Source organism: Bactrocera tryoni, chromosome 2 (assembly GCF_016617805.1).
Source record: "Bactrocera tryoni isolate S06 chromosome 2, CSIRO_BtryS06_freeze2, whole genome shotgun sequence".
NCBI lineage: Eukaryota > Metazoa > Arthropoda > Insecta > Diptera > Tephritidae > Bactrocera > Bactrocera tryoni.
Genome location: NC_052500.1, coordinates 64,509,379 through 64,521,049, shown reverse-complemented (window position 1 = coordinate 64,521,049; position 11,671 = coordinate 64,509,379). Strand labels below are relative to the sequence as shown.

Below are 11,671 nucleotides of genomic sequence, written 5' to 3'. Positions count from 1 at the left end.
GTCTAATTTTTTTTAAGTTATTTTTATATTTTGATTTATATTTTTATTTTTTCATTTTATATATTTTATTTTATTAATTGTTTATTATTATTTTTTGCTCCAACAATAAAAAACTACCACAAAACTTAAAAGCAAAGCCACTGGCGCCAAATATTTTATAAACATGCATATAGTAGTGTACATACATACATACATATGTATGTATGTGCATAAGTACATATGCATATAATGAATAACAGCATAAACGTCCACACTTATCGACAATCTCTCATCAACGTCTTGTAAAAATTTTAATGTGCGTACGTTCGATTGATTTGTATGCATATAAGCATATACATACACACATTAATACATATGTACATTAGAAAGGGGAAGGAAGTTACAATTTGTCAATAAATAATAACAGCATTGAAAGTGTTAAAACCAAGTACCTAAATATATTTTAAACAACACAAAGAGCTTATGAAAATATAAAAAGTATATACATACATACAAACATACATTGTGAAAAATAGTGTTGCAATTTTATGAAATAGCAAAGAAATGAAACTTTAACAAAGAAAAAAATGAAAAGTATTATTTAAAAAATATATTAAAAATAAAATAAAAAGTGAACTAAAATGTTGTATGCAAAAGAAAATACATAGTTTTTCAAATAATATATACTAAAAATAAAAACTCTGTTCTAAATATAATGTGTTAATATATATATCTACAAATAAATAATATTATAAAATACATATGTACATACATATGTATATAATAAAAAATCAGTTATGAATGAAAAAGTTAGTATTATAAAAAAAATGAAGTATATATAATACATACATATAAAAAATTAAAAATATATTTAAATAAAAAATGAAAATATGTAGTGATATAACAAAAAATCACGTAAAATGTATAACATATTCCCAACAAAAAAGTTGTTTTTTTTTGTTTTGTAAATTTCAATATATTTAGAATCTGTTTAAACATAAAAAAACAATAACTGAATTTCATGAAACAAAAAATGTGAAAATAAAAATATACAACTGTGCAGCAAAAACATAACTAAACATAAAAATCCCTAAACAAGTATGAATATATACATTTATAGCTATTATTAAAAGGAAACAGCGCAAATAATTCATTTTAAAAAAGGAAAGCAGAAAAAACGTATTTAATTTTTTTTCTGATAAACGCTTTTTTCTCAGATTTTTTAATAAAACTTATTTATATAAAAAACAAATATTTTTTTCGCAGCTATTTATTGCATTGATATTTATTAAATTTAAAACAATAAAAAAAATAAAATTTATTGCATTGATATTTATTAAATTTAAAACAATAAAAAAATTAATTTTTTACAAAAATGTAAATTTTGAAGAAAACTACATTTCATTATGACATAAAATGTAGTTTTCTTTCAAAATCTTAAATATTTTGTCAAATTTAAAAAAACAAAATTTAATGCAACTTTTTAAAATTCCAAATATTTAACATTAAACACAATAAAAAAATTGTAATTAACTATATTCTCTTATTAAAGCAATTTGCAAATTCGTAGCAAAACAGAAACGGTAAAAAGTAAAATATTTCTTTTTAATTTTCAATATTTTTTCCCTTCATCAAAATATTTGCAAATACTTACATTAAAAAAATTTATTTATATTTTTTTTTATTTTTGGTTTTAATTTTTTTTATTTCTTTTTTTATATTGTAACAACTATTGATAAATCTATTTGTACATTTCTATAATAATGAAAACACTAAATTTTCAATAAAATTTTGTATTAGTATTATTTTTAAAAAAATTTTAGCTCTTATAAAAATATTTGCAAAAAATAATTAAAATTTTTTTAATTTAATTCAATTTCCAATATTTTTTATTTTATTTTATTTTTATTTTTTTTATTAAATGTAACAACTATTAATAAAAAAATTTGAAATTTTGTTTAAGATTAAAAATGAATAAACTAAAGTTTTCTATTCAAATTTATTTAAATATTTTTTATTGCTTTTTATTTTGTTTCTATTTAATACAACAACTTCCATGGAATCAATTTGCAAATTCGTATGTACATATGTACATAAATATATTAAAATGTTTTTTTTTTAATTTTATTAATTTTTTTTAATATAATTTTCAATAATTTTTAGTTTTAATTAAATATAACAAGTCTTAAGTCTTGCAAATTAGTGTAACAATAAAAATTACACAAATATATTTTTTATATAAAAAAGTGATTTTTTTAATAGTTTTTTTTAGTGTTTTAATTTCTTATTTAATATAACAGCTCTTAATAAATCAATTCGCAAATTCCTACAATTATGTATATACAATAAAATTATTTTTTTTTTAATTACCAATAAAATTTTTTTTTATTTTTATGTTTTTGTTTTTTAATTAAAACTAACAACTTTAAACAAATCATTTTGCCAATTCGTACCATAATTACAACTTTTTTTCTAATTTTTCATTAAGTTCATTTAATATTTTTTATAAATTATTTCTTTTTTATATTTTTTTAAAATAATTATTATTTTTATATTTTTTTTTAATTTTTTTTTAATAAAGTTTACTTTTAACTTATGTATCTACACAATTTGTTTTTGTAGTTAAATTTTGTATGTAGAAATTTACCACTCCATGTAAAAATAGAAATTATAAAATTAAATTATTAATTTTAAAACTTGTTTTGGATTTACCAAAAACATAATATAATAATTTAAATAATAAAAAGGTACATCAGCACAAAAAATTGAAAATATTTATTACAACAATATTAATAATAATATATAACAATTATGTAACTTTAATAAAAAAATGTGTTTAAAATAACAAAATAAATCCAAAGGCGTTGAAATCTATTAATAATTCAAATAATAAAAAACAAACAAATTTGTGCATACAATAAATTTAAAAATAAAATTATAACAAAAATTTTTTTTAATAATAAAAATGATGAAATTTTTTTTAACTAATTGAACATTCCTTATTGGCGCAGCAATGTAATCAGCGAAAATAAATATGTTATTAGTTTTTAATTTATCAAGGATGCTTTTGCGTTTTGAAAAAATATGTACATAAATATGAAGTGATTTTTTCATAAAAATTATATATGGTAAATACATACATATGCACATATACATTTACATATTTACATTATTTTATTTTGGAAATACATACATATATAAAGTATTTTTGTCAGCGCAGTCAAACACTGCTAATTCATATTAAAGAAAAATTTACGTCTTTGAATCGACATTGAACCATTTTTATAAAAATTAATTTTTATTAAATTTAAATTTAAAATTAATTAATTATAATTTATAAATTAATTTTTTTTTCGAAAGTTTAGTCTTAGTCTAGTATTTGAAATTCTGAGGAATATTTTACTTCTAATGAATATTGCTTTTGTAATTAAAAAAAAATATTTCGAAAGTTTTGTAATTTGAAATTTTGGTAAATATTGTACTTTTGATGAATATTTTTCTTTTTGCTGACAAATTAAAAAAAAATTTAAACTTTCGAAATATTTGGAAATTTAAAATAAAAAAAATTTCTTTTAATGAGTATTGCTTGTTCTTTGGCTGACATACCATAAAAATTAATTAAAATATTTTTTTCGAAAGTTTTTTTTGAAAAGTTTCTGAAGAGATCTGAAAAATATTTTACTTTTAATGAATATTGGCCTTGCCTTGGCTGACATACCATAAAAATTGATCCAAAAAAGTTTATTTCGAAAGTATTGGGCATGATATTAGGTGATGATTAGAAATTCTGAAAAATATTTCAATCGAAACAAACCAAGTTTCAAAAAAATTTGTTGTGCAATAAAATAATAATAAAATTTAACTCAAATTCACAAATATGAACCCACATTTTTTCGATAAAAATACAATTCAATAAAAGCAATAGTTCCGGATATATTTTTAATTAAAACAACAACTAATTGGTAGATTTGAGCAGATAGCGACCGCAGTGAAACGAATAATTTTTTATTACTGTTGGTTCGTGAAAATGTTGAAATTTTAGCACAATAGATTTTTTGCAATTAAAGAAAATAATTGAATTAAAGAGAATAATTATAAATTGTAATAATTATATTTAAAAAATTATTATATAATTAAATATTTAAATTACAACCCTCCTGCTCTTAACTATATTCACCTGCGTCCTTATTTAAAGTATAAAAAACAATAATTCAAATTATATAATAATTAATTCAATAAATATGTACACGTACAAGCAACTATTTTCATAAGCTTAAATGTTGTGAACTTCAAAAAAAATTGTAATATATAAATAAAATGTGCAAAGAAAATGAAAAATGATAAAAAAAAACTACAAAAAGAATATAAAATAAATAAAAACATTAAAAATCTCATGAAAACAAACCAAAAAAATTAATAAAAACTGCAAAAAGTTCAAAAATAAAACAACCAAAAATATGTTTTTTATTCGTTTACAATATTTATGTATTTGTTATTAATTACATACATATAAAGCTTATTTATTCATTTTCGATTAATATTTTCCCTAAAAACTACAACTAGTCAACCCCAGTTAAAAACGATAATATCGAAAAAATGGAAATTCGACCACACTTCAACGTAAACTTTTTTTTAACTTATTGAATTGATATCCATAAAACCGAGTCTTAAAACTACAACCGTAATGTTGGCTTTCTTTTTCAATCATAGGTCATTTTACGGTCAGTAGAGGTCATTGTCAAGATATTTAAATCTGATGGTCTGGAGAAAGCCCAACACTAAACTACAATAAGTAAACCTTGCTTGAATTGATTGTGTGGAGTTGTATGTCCGGTGCAGGCAACGGTGCGCTGGAATTTATAGCCGGCATTATGGACAGGAAATATTATATGGAAATCCTGAAGGAGGAATGAAAAACAAGTGCCGAAATATTGACTAAGCGGGTCAAAATATTCGGAAATAATACTAGAAATTGAGTGGGGACCATACATCGATATCTAGGGACAATAAAATAGCAACAAATGTAGGCCAAAAACCGCTAAAACTATTGTAATTACTTTTGATTTATATAAACAATCATTAGTGTACGTAAACTTTTTTGGTATAAATAATGCTCATTTTAAGCTAAAGCTTTAATTTTTTTTAATTGTGTACAAAAAAAAAATTTTTGATATGTTATTTAATGTTATAAATATATGTACATCCTTTGAAATGGATAGAAAAAAACTGCAAAATTTATTAATTTTAAAACAAATAAACGTGTCGTAATTTGATAGAACTATGTGGTGTATGTAGTAAACTTGCTTTATTGGTTCACTGTATATAAAATAAACCCTTTTATATCTATCTCAATTAATTTCAGGTTATATTCGAGTATATAAAAAATACAAACTAAGTAGCTTCTGATTATATAAAGAACAAACCAAACTAGGCACACAATTTAAGTTCTATAGACTTGAATGTATTCATAATCGGTTCGCAACCATAGAGTCGCAAACCCTTCAAAAATTTATTTTAGACTCATTAGAGTGCTCCTCTCCACGGAAATCTTTAGTAAAAGGCGAAAGATTTATTCGACAACTGAAGAGAAGCCAGAGTAATTTTAACAACACATACATTTGCTATTAGTATACACGTGCACATGAAGCGGTTGTGAAGTACAGCACAAAATGATATTCAACGAAAGACGTCAACTGCCTGCTAGTTGTGCTATCAAACCTACCCAACAAATACACAGTAAGTATGTATGAATGTGTGTACTTAACACGTTGTTTTTGTTTGCCGAGCATTGCCAACGCATAGCGAAATGCCCGGCCCAACAATTGTTCAATGCTCGCAGCTGGCACAATGTAGTGAGTAAGCGATAGCATAAAAGAATGGAAAGTTAAAATCCAAATGTCGTGAATTCTCACGTCCTCCCACGTCAAAGAGAGAAAGGAGTAGCGTTTTTCACTGTGCACTTACATTGCGCGCCCATAAGATAAGTAGGTCGTGGCAGCTGACACGAGCCACGATTCTACGTTCTCCACTGTTTCTGCTATTAATATTGTAAGCAATAATTGTTGATTGACTGAAAAGTTTGTAGCATTTTAGGAAAACAAATTTTTAGCAAAATTTTATAATACAGTGGCTCACACTCAACACATCGTACTGCATTTCCAATGGATATATGTACATACATATGTAAAACTAAAAGTAGGGCGTTTTGGGATTTTCTCAATTTTATATTAATCTATAGTGTCCTGTGTATAAAAAAACATATGTATGTAAATTTTCAACAGAATTCACCAACAACAACCAAAAAGCAATACGTTGTTATGCATAGTTTTTTCGTAAAACTTAACGGTAAAATTAGCGGAATGTGCAAACAAATTTGGAAGTTTTGGTTGTCGTTGTTATCAGTATCGATTGAATGTGCATAAAGCAAGCATTATGGCATCAAAAAAACAAAGTACAGTCGAAAACCGGTAAATAATAATAATCATAATTATCAATAACCGCTTCAAGGGTATTTCAAATCGACAAATTGCCGATATTGTCAATAACAGCAATACAACAGTCTTCGATATTGTTCAAAAATACAAAACAGAAGGCAGAATTACTAATAAAAAAGAACAGTCCAATGGGACTGAAAACCCCCCACAAATCTGCAGTTGAACTTCAAAATCAGCTCAAAGAAGTAAAACAAGTACATAGACGTCAGTCAGAGTCAACAACCTTAGTGGTCGAGCTGCCAGGCGAAAGCGAAAAAAATCAAAAGCAAAGGCTTGTATGTATTTGAGGCAGTGGCAAACGCAGGACAAAAATTTGGGGGGTGTTTTATGTAAAAAGACAATGTTTCATTATTTTATTCACAAATTGAAGTCTAATCTTCTTTTATTTTGGGCCATAACATTTAAAATCTCTTCCTCCGTCACGTCTATATCTCTATGGATATTTAAGAGAGCCATTCCGTTCAGGCGTGCTTCTCCAGTTTTATTTCTTAAAATATAGACATTTTAGTTAAGACACTCAAGTATTTTTTTGCAAATAGCATAATTTTTTTAAATTTAAATTTATTTCACAACAGTTTGCTCATGGAACGAAAACTGAAAGTCATAATAAATGAGTTTTTATTTTTCCTGCATTATGATTAACAATAAACTGTAAAAAAAATAATAGAAACCTTATTGGTGACTTTTCAGTTCAGAACTAATTCTCAAAAGAAGTCCATTTTCGACTCACAATTCCCCTTAAAGCTTAGTACGCAGCTCTCAAGAAACATAAAAACTTCATATAAAAAAACGCTTAAGAAACGGTCAAGATACTTTCCTGCGACAAACTTACTTGTGCTAGTACGCAGCTCTCAAGAAATCTAGTACTAATTTTTGATACTTTTTTTCAGTAAAATGTGAATATGGCAAACCTTGTTTTGCGAAGAAACATCAAATCAACAATTGTTTCTTGAAGGAAATTCGAAGTAATCGTCAAATTCGTCCTAAATTAGTTGAAATCATTATTATGAAGTATATTCCATTTTGAAATGTTGCATAAAACCTACCAATCATCAACAACATTTCTTAAATCTCAATAAAAATATTTATGTTACCATACACATACACACATACATATTACGCACAAAGTTTGTTTTCTTGGTTTATTCTCTCTTGCTCTTCTAATGCAGATCATTCACAATGCGTAACCAGCTGTCAAAATTACTTGAGAAATAATGTATTTTTTTTCTTGAGCAATTACTTGAGAGCTGCGTACCAACCTTTAATCTAAAAAAATCCAGTTCAGCAGCCACAGAGTTATAAGGCAAGCTCATTACTTTGAAGCAAATTAAAAAAAATGTCTCTGTCCAGTTTATATTTTTCTGGGTTTTTTAATTGGCCTACATTCCCACAACTTTTTAATACTATCCAGATACAATAGGTTTGTTTTTAGTTTAACATTTTCATAGTTTCAAAAAATTAAATTCTATCAGCAGAAAAGTATCAAAATAGGCCGTTTGTGAACAAAAAAAGTATCAAATCGCAAAATTTAGAGAAAAAAGTATCAAAAAAGATACAATTGTATCAAAACGGCAACGCTGTTAGTGACTAATGTATTCATTTATTTTACATATTCATACATCGTCGGCAGAAAGATTGCTTTGAAAACAACAAATTACAATTTTTCAAATGACTATGTAGAATTAAATTCTATTATTTAAATATTCAATTACTTTGGGGGGGGAGGTTTTACCACCCCAAAACCTCCCCCTGCGTTTGCCCCTGATTTGAGGACATAAAAGCTGAATCGAAGAAGGCTCTGATGGCCATCACGACGTAGGACTTTTCCAAGCGCTATGGTGGCTGAAGAATCCGTTCGCATATGTAAATGTATTGCAGCGGGAGTAATTACTTTGAAGGAGATGAAACGGACAGAATTGATCTTTCAGAAATAATCGCGAAGGGCAACTCAGCCGTAGTGTAATGGCCAAGCATCGCTCCGGAGGAACCGTCTTCATGATCACGGCTCACAAGCAGTTTCTTGTACTACAACTTGTTAAAAGTAGATGAGAATTACACAGCAGCAAGATATTAAAAGAATAGTCGAACGAAAGTTTTAGTGGTTGATTTGAAATATCTTGCATTGCTTGCTGTGCTAAACGATGTTGAACGTATGCGCTTGTTGATTTTACTGGTAGGTGTGCATGAATGTTAAAGAATACTGGTGTACTCATTCGAGTGGTCGACATGAGAGTAAGTGCGACTGTGTATGTAGGTCAGCACGAAACTAAATACACCCAGTTGGAACTCCTTTATTTTAAATTTTGTGAATATACTTACATATGTATTTTATTTAAAAAGCAATGGGTTAAACTGCAAATGTGCTAAACGTTTACCATAATTCACGATCCCCCCGATACTCTATAGGGACAGGAATTCATACCATGCCAAAATTGCTAGAATATACTTACATACATATGTAAGTATGTTATCTTTTACAGCTGCAATGACAACTAAATTCGTTTATAAAGCGACAGCCAATTGTTTCCTTTGACACTAGTGCTTTCTTTATCCTATTTCAGCCTAACAGTATACTGTCTGAGATAGGTCCCTTTATACAACTAGCCAAAATTAATGACCACGAAACTGTTTAATCGAATATTAAATACTTCAATTATTTATCGAAACTCCTTATTTTATATTCCACGTTTTTAGAATCAAGCTCACAAGCGAAACTCCTTATTTTATATTCCACGTTTTTAGAACTTCTTGGATTCTTGTTGCAGTAGCGAAATGTTCTTTTTGTCAAAGAGATCTATTTAGTCTCCTTGGATCTTCTTTTGATAAGTTCAAACTCCGAGCCTGGAACATTTTGTAACTATAAAAAACCGGGCAATCAGAAATGCATTATTTTCTTTGACTTTCAGAGGAGTGTAGTCGCGCGTCTTTAATTTAAGGGGGGAGTAGGGTTAATTCTTGTGAAACAAATTCCGTTTTTAAAAACCATTGGTACCTTATATGTAAGTAGTTTGACATTTGAAAAATGTTCATGTCGTTTACTAAGCCATTTACCATACATATCTGTATGTTCGTGTAAAGAAGTTTTTTAAAATTTCTAAAATTTACCAAAATGTTGTCTTTGCAAGAAAACAGAAAATCCTCATTTCATCACGGACCGAGTACGTAAGTATTTCAGCCCTACCTTTCTACCTGGGTGCCATACCTCACCATAGCACTGTAGGCAAATTCATACGTACAAACATACAGCTATACACACATTCCTCTCGTCTGTTGTGCGTCAGCCACCACTAAATTTAATGAAGCGTTAGTAAAATGCTTGTGTGTAGTTCGCTTTGTGGTTGATTTTCTTGTTGTTGTTTGATTTATTCATATAGAACCTCTTTCGTTTATAAACGTTTCGTATATTTTCTGGCTTTCAGAACCCTTGCCTTAGTTCTCAACCACTTTATCACCAGTTCATGTTAAGAATTTAGCGTTTGGTGTGTTCAGGTTAAGACTATACTTCACAGGATCATTTCTGTAGTCAGTCTTCATTTACTTTCTTTGCAAATCGAAAGTATTAGCACCCGCGATGAGGAGGTATATCGTTTTGTCCGACAGCGTGAGGTTTATGAACTTCATCACTAATTTTGTCATATGACATATTTGAGATGATGTTTCTTCGATGATCGCTCGGTTTTAACGGATAAAACGACTTCTGAGTGGTCTAAACAAATTTTAAATTAATAAATTCAAGAGTCTAAAAGAAATATATGAAAGCATATGTACATACTACTTATAGATGTGTACATATATATTGATTTGGTGTGATATTTAGTGGTGATTTGATTTTCTTATAGAAATGTGAACTGAGCTGCGAACTATCGAAATACGACGATAGTCTATTGCTAGTAATATGTAGTTTACGATCAAGAATGATAGAAAAGAGATTACGCATTACGCAGGTCCGTTATACTAAACATACAATTGCTTACGTCACACGGCGCAGTAAAAAATTTGGCAGCTATAAACTCTGCTACTCTAACATTCTTGTTAACAAGCAATATTTACTTGCTACTAAAGCTATTTCACGAAATTTATGAGCCGTGTGACGTACTTAGATGCGCAGAACGAAAAATGTTTTGTCTCTCATCTGCGCAATATTGTACTCTATCATTCTTGGTTTACGATAGTTAATATAAATAATTAATTATACCCTGGACGGGTATATTAAGTTTTCACGAAGTTTGTAACACCCAGAAGGAAGCGTCAGAAACCCTATAAGTGATCGGTATGTTGAGCTGAGTCGATTAAACTATGTCCGTCTGTTTGTCTGTCTGTATATATACGAACTAGTCCCTCAGTTTTTAAGGCCTCGTTTTGAAATTTTGCAAACGTCATTTTCTCTTCAAGAAGCTGCTCATTCGTCGGAACTGCCGATATCGGACCACTATAACACATATGTAGCTGCCATACAAACTGAACGATCGGAATCAAGTTCTTGTTTGGAAAATTTTTGCATTTGACAAGATACTTAAGTATGTACATACATACATATGTATGTATATTCACGAAATTTGGTATAGATTATTTTCTAAGGCCACAATGTATACATAGCTTCCACACAAACTGAACACATATGTGTGTATGTAGTTACTAAAAGAAATGCAGCCGAAGTTAACGTTTTTTCTTGTTTTATTTGTTTTTTTTGTTTTTTTTTATTTATTTATTTTTTTCTTATTTATTTTTTTATAATTATTTATTTTTTATTTATCGATGGATAGCACCGGTTACAATATTAGGGGGGACTAAAAACTTTTCCTTAACGCATCATAAAATAATACATTTTTACACTTCTATAGAAGAAATTTGTTGGGTTACATACAAAAATTCTTCATCTTCTTAATTGGCGTAGACACCGCTTACGCGATTATAGCCGAGTTAACAACAGCGCGCCAGTCGTTTCTTCTTTTCGCTACGTGGCGCCAATTGGATATTCCAAGCGAAGCCAGGTCCTTCTCCACTTGGTCTTTCCAACGGAGCAGAGGTCTTCTTCTGCTTCCCTCGGCGGGTACTGCGTCGAATACTTTCAGAGCTGGAGTGTTTTCATCCATCCGGACAACATGACCTAGCCAGCGTAGCCGCTGTCTTTTAATTCGCTGAACTATGTCAATGTCGTCGTATAACTCGAACAGCTCATCGTTCCATCGAACGCGATA

At 28.1% G+C, this 11,671-nt stretch overlaps 2 non-coding genes across 2 annotated transcripts; one reads left to right on the top strand and one right to left on the bottom strand.

Annotated features, from left to right (window-relative positions):
- Window positions 1–5,455: 5,455 nt before the first annotated feature.
- Window positions 5,456–5,579, bottom strand: LOC120769866. Its single transcript, XR_005704902.1, has one exon. It is a non-coding gene; the product is annotated as a U5 spliceosomal RNA (small nuclear RNA).
- Window positions 5,580–9,965: 4,386 nt separating this feature from the next.
- On the top strand, window positions 9,966–10,179 carry LOC120769871. The gene has a single exon (XR_005704907.1). It is a non-coding gene; the product is annotated as a small nucleolar RNA U3 (small nucleolar RNA).
- The last annotated feature ends 1,492 nt before the right edge of the window (window positions 10,180–11,671 follow it).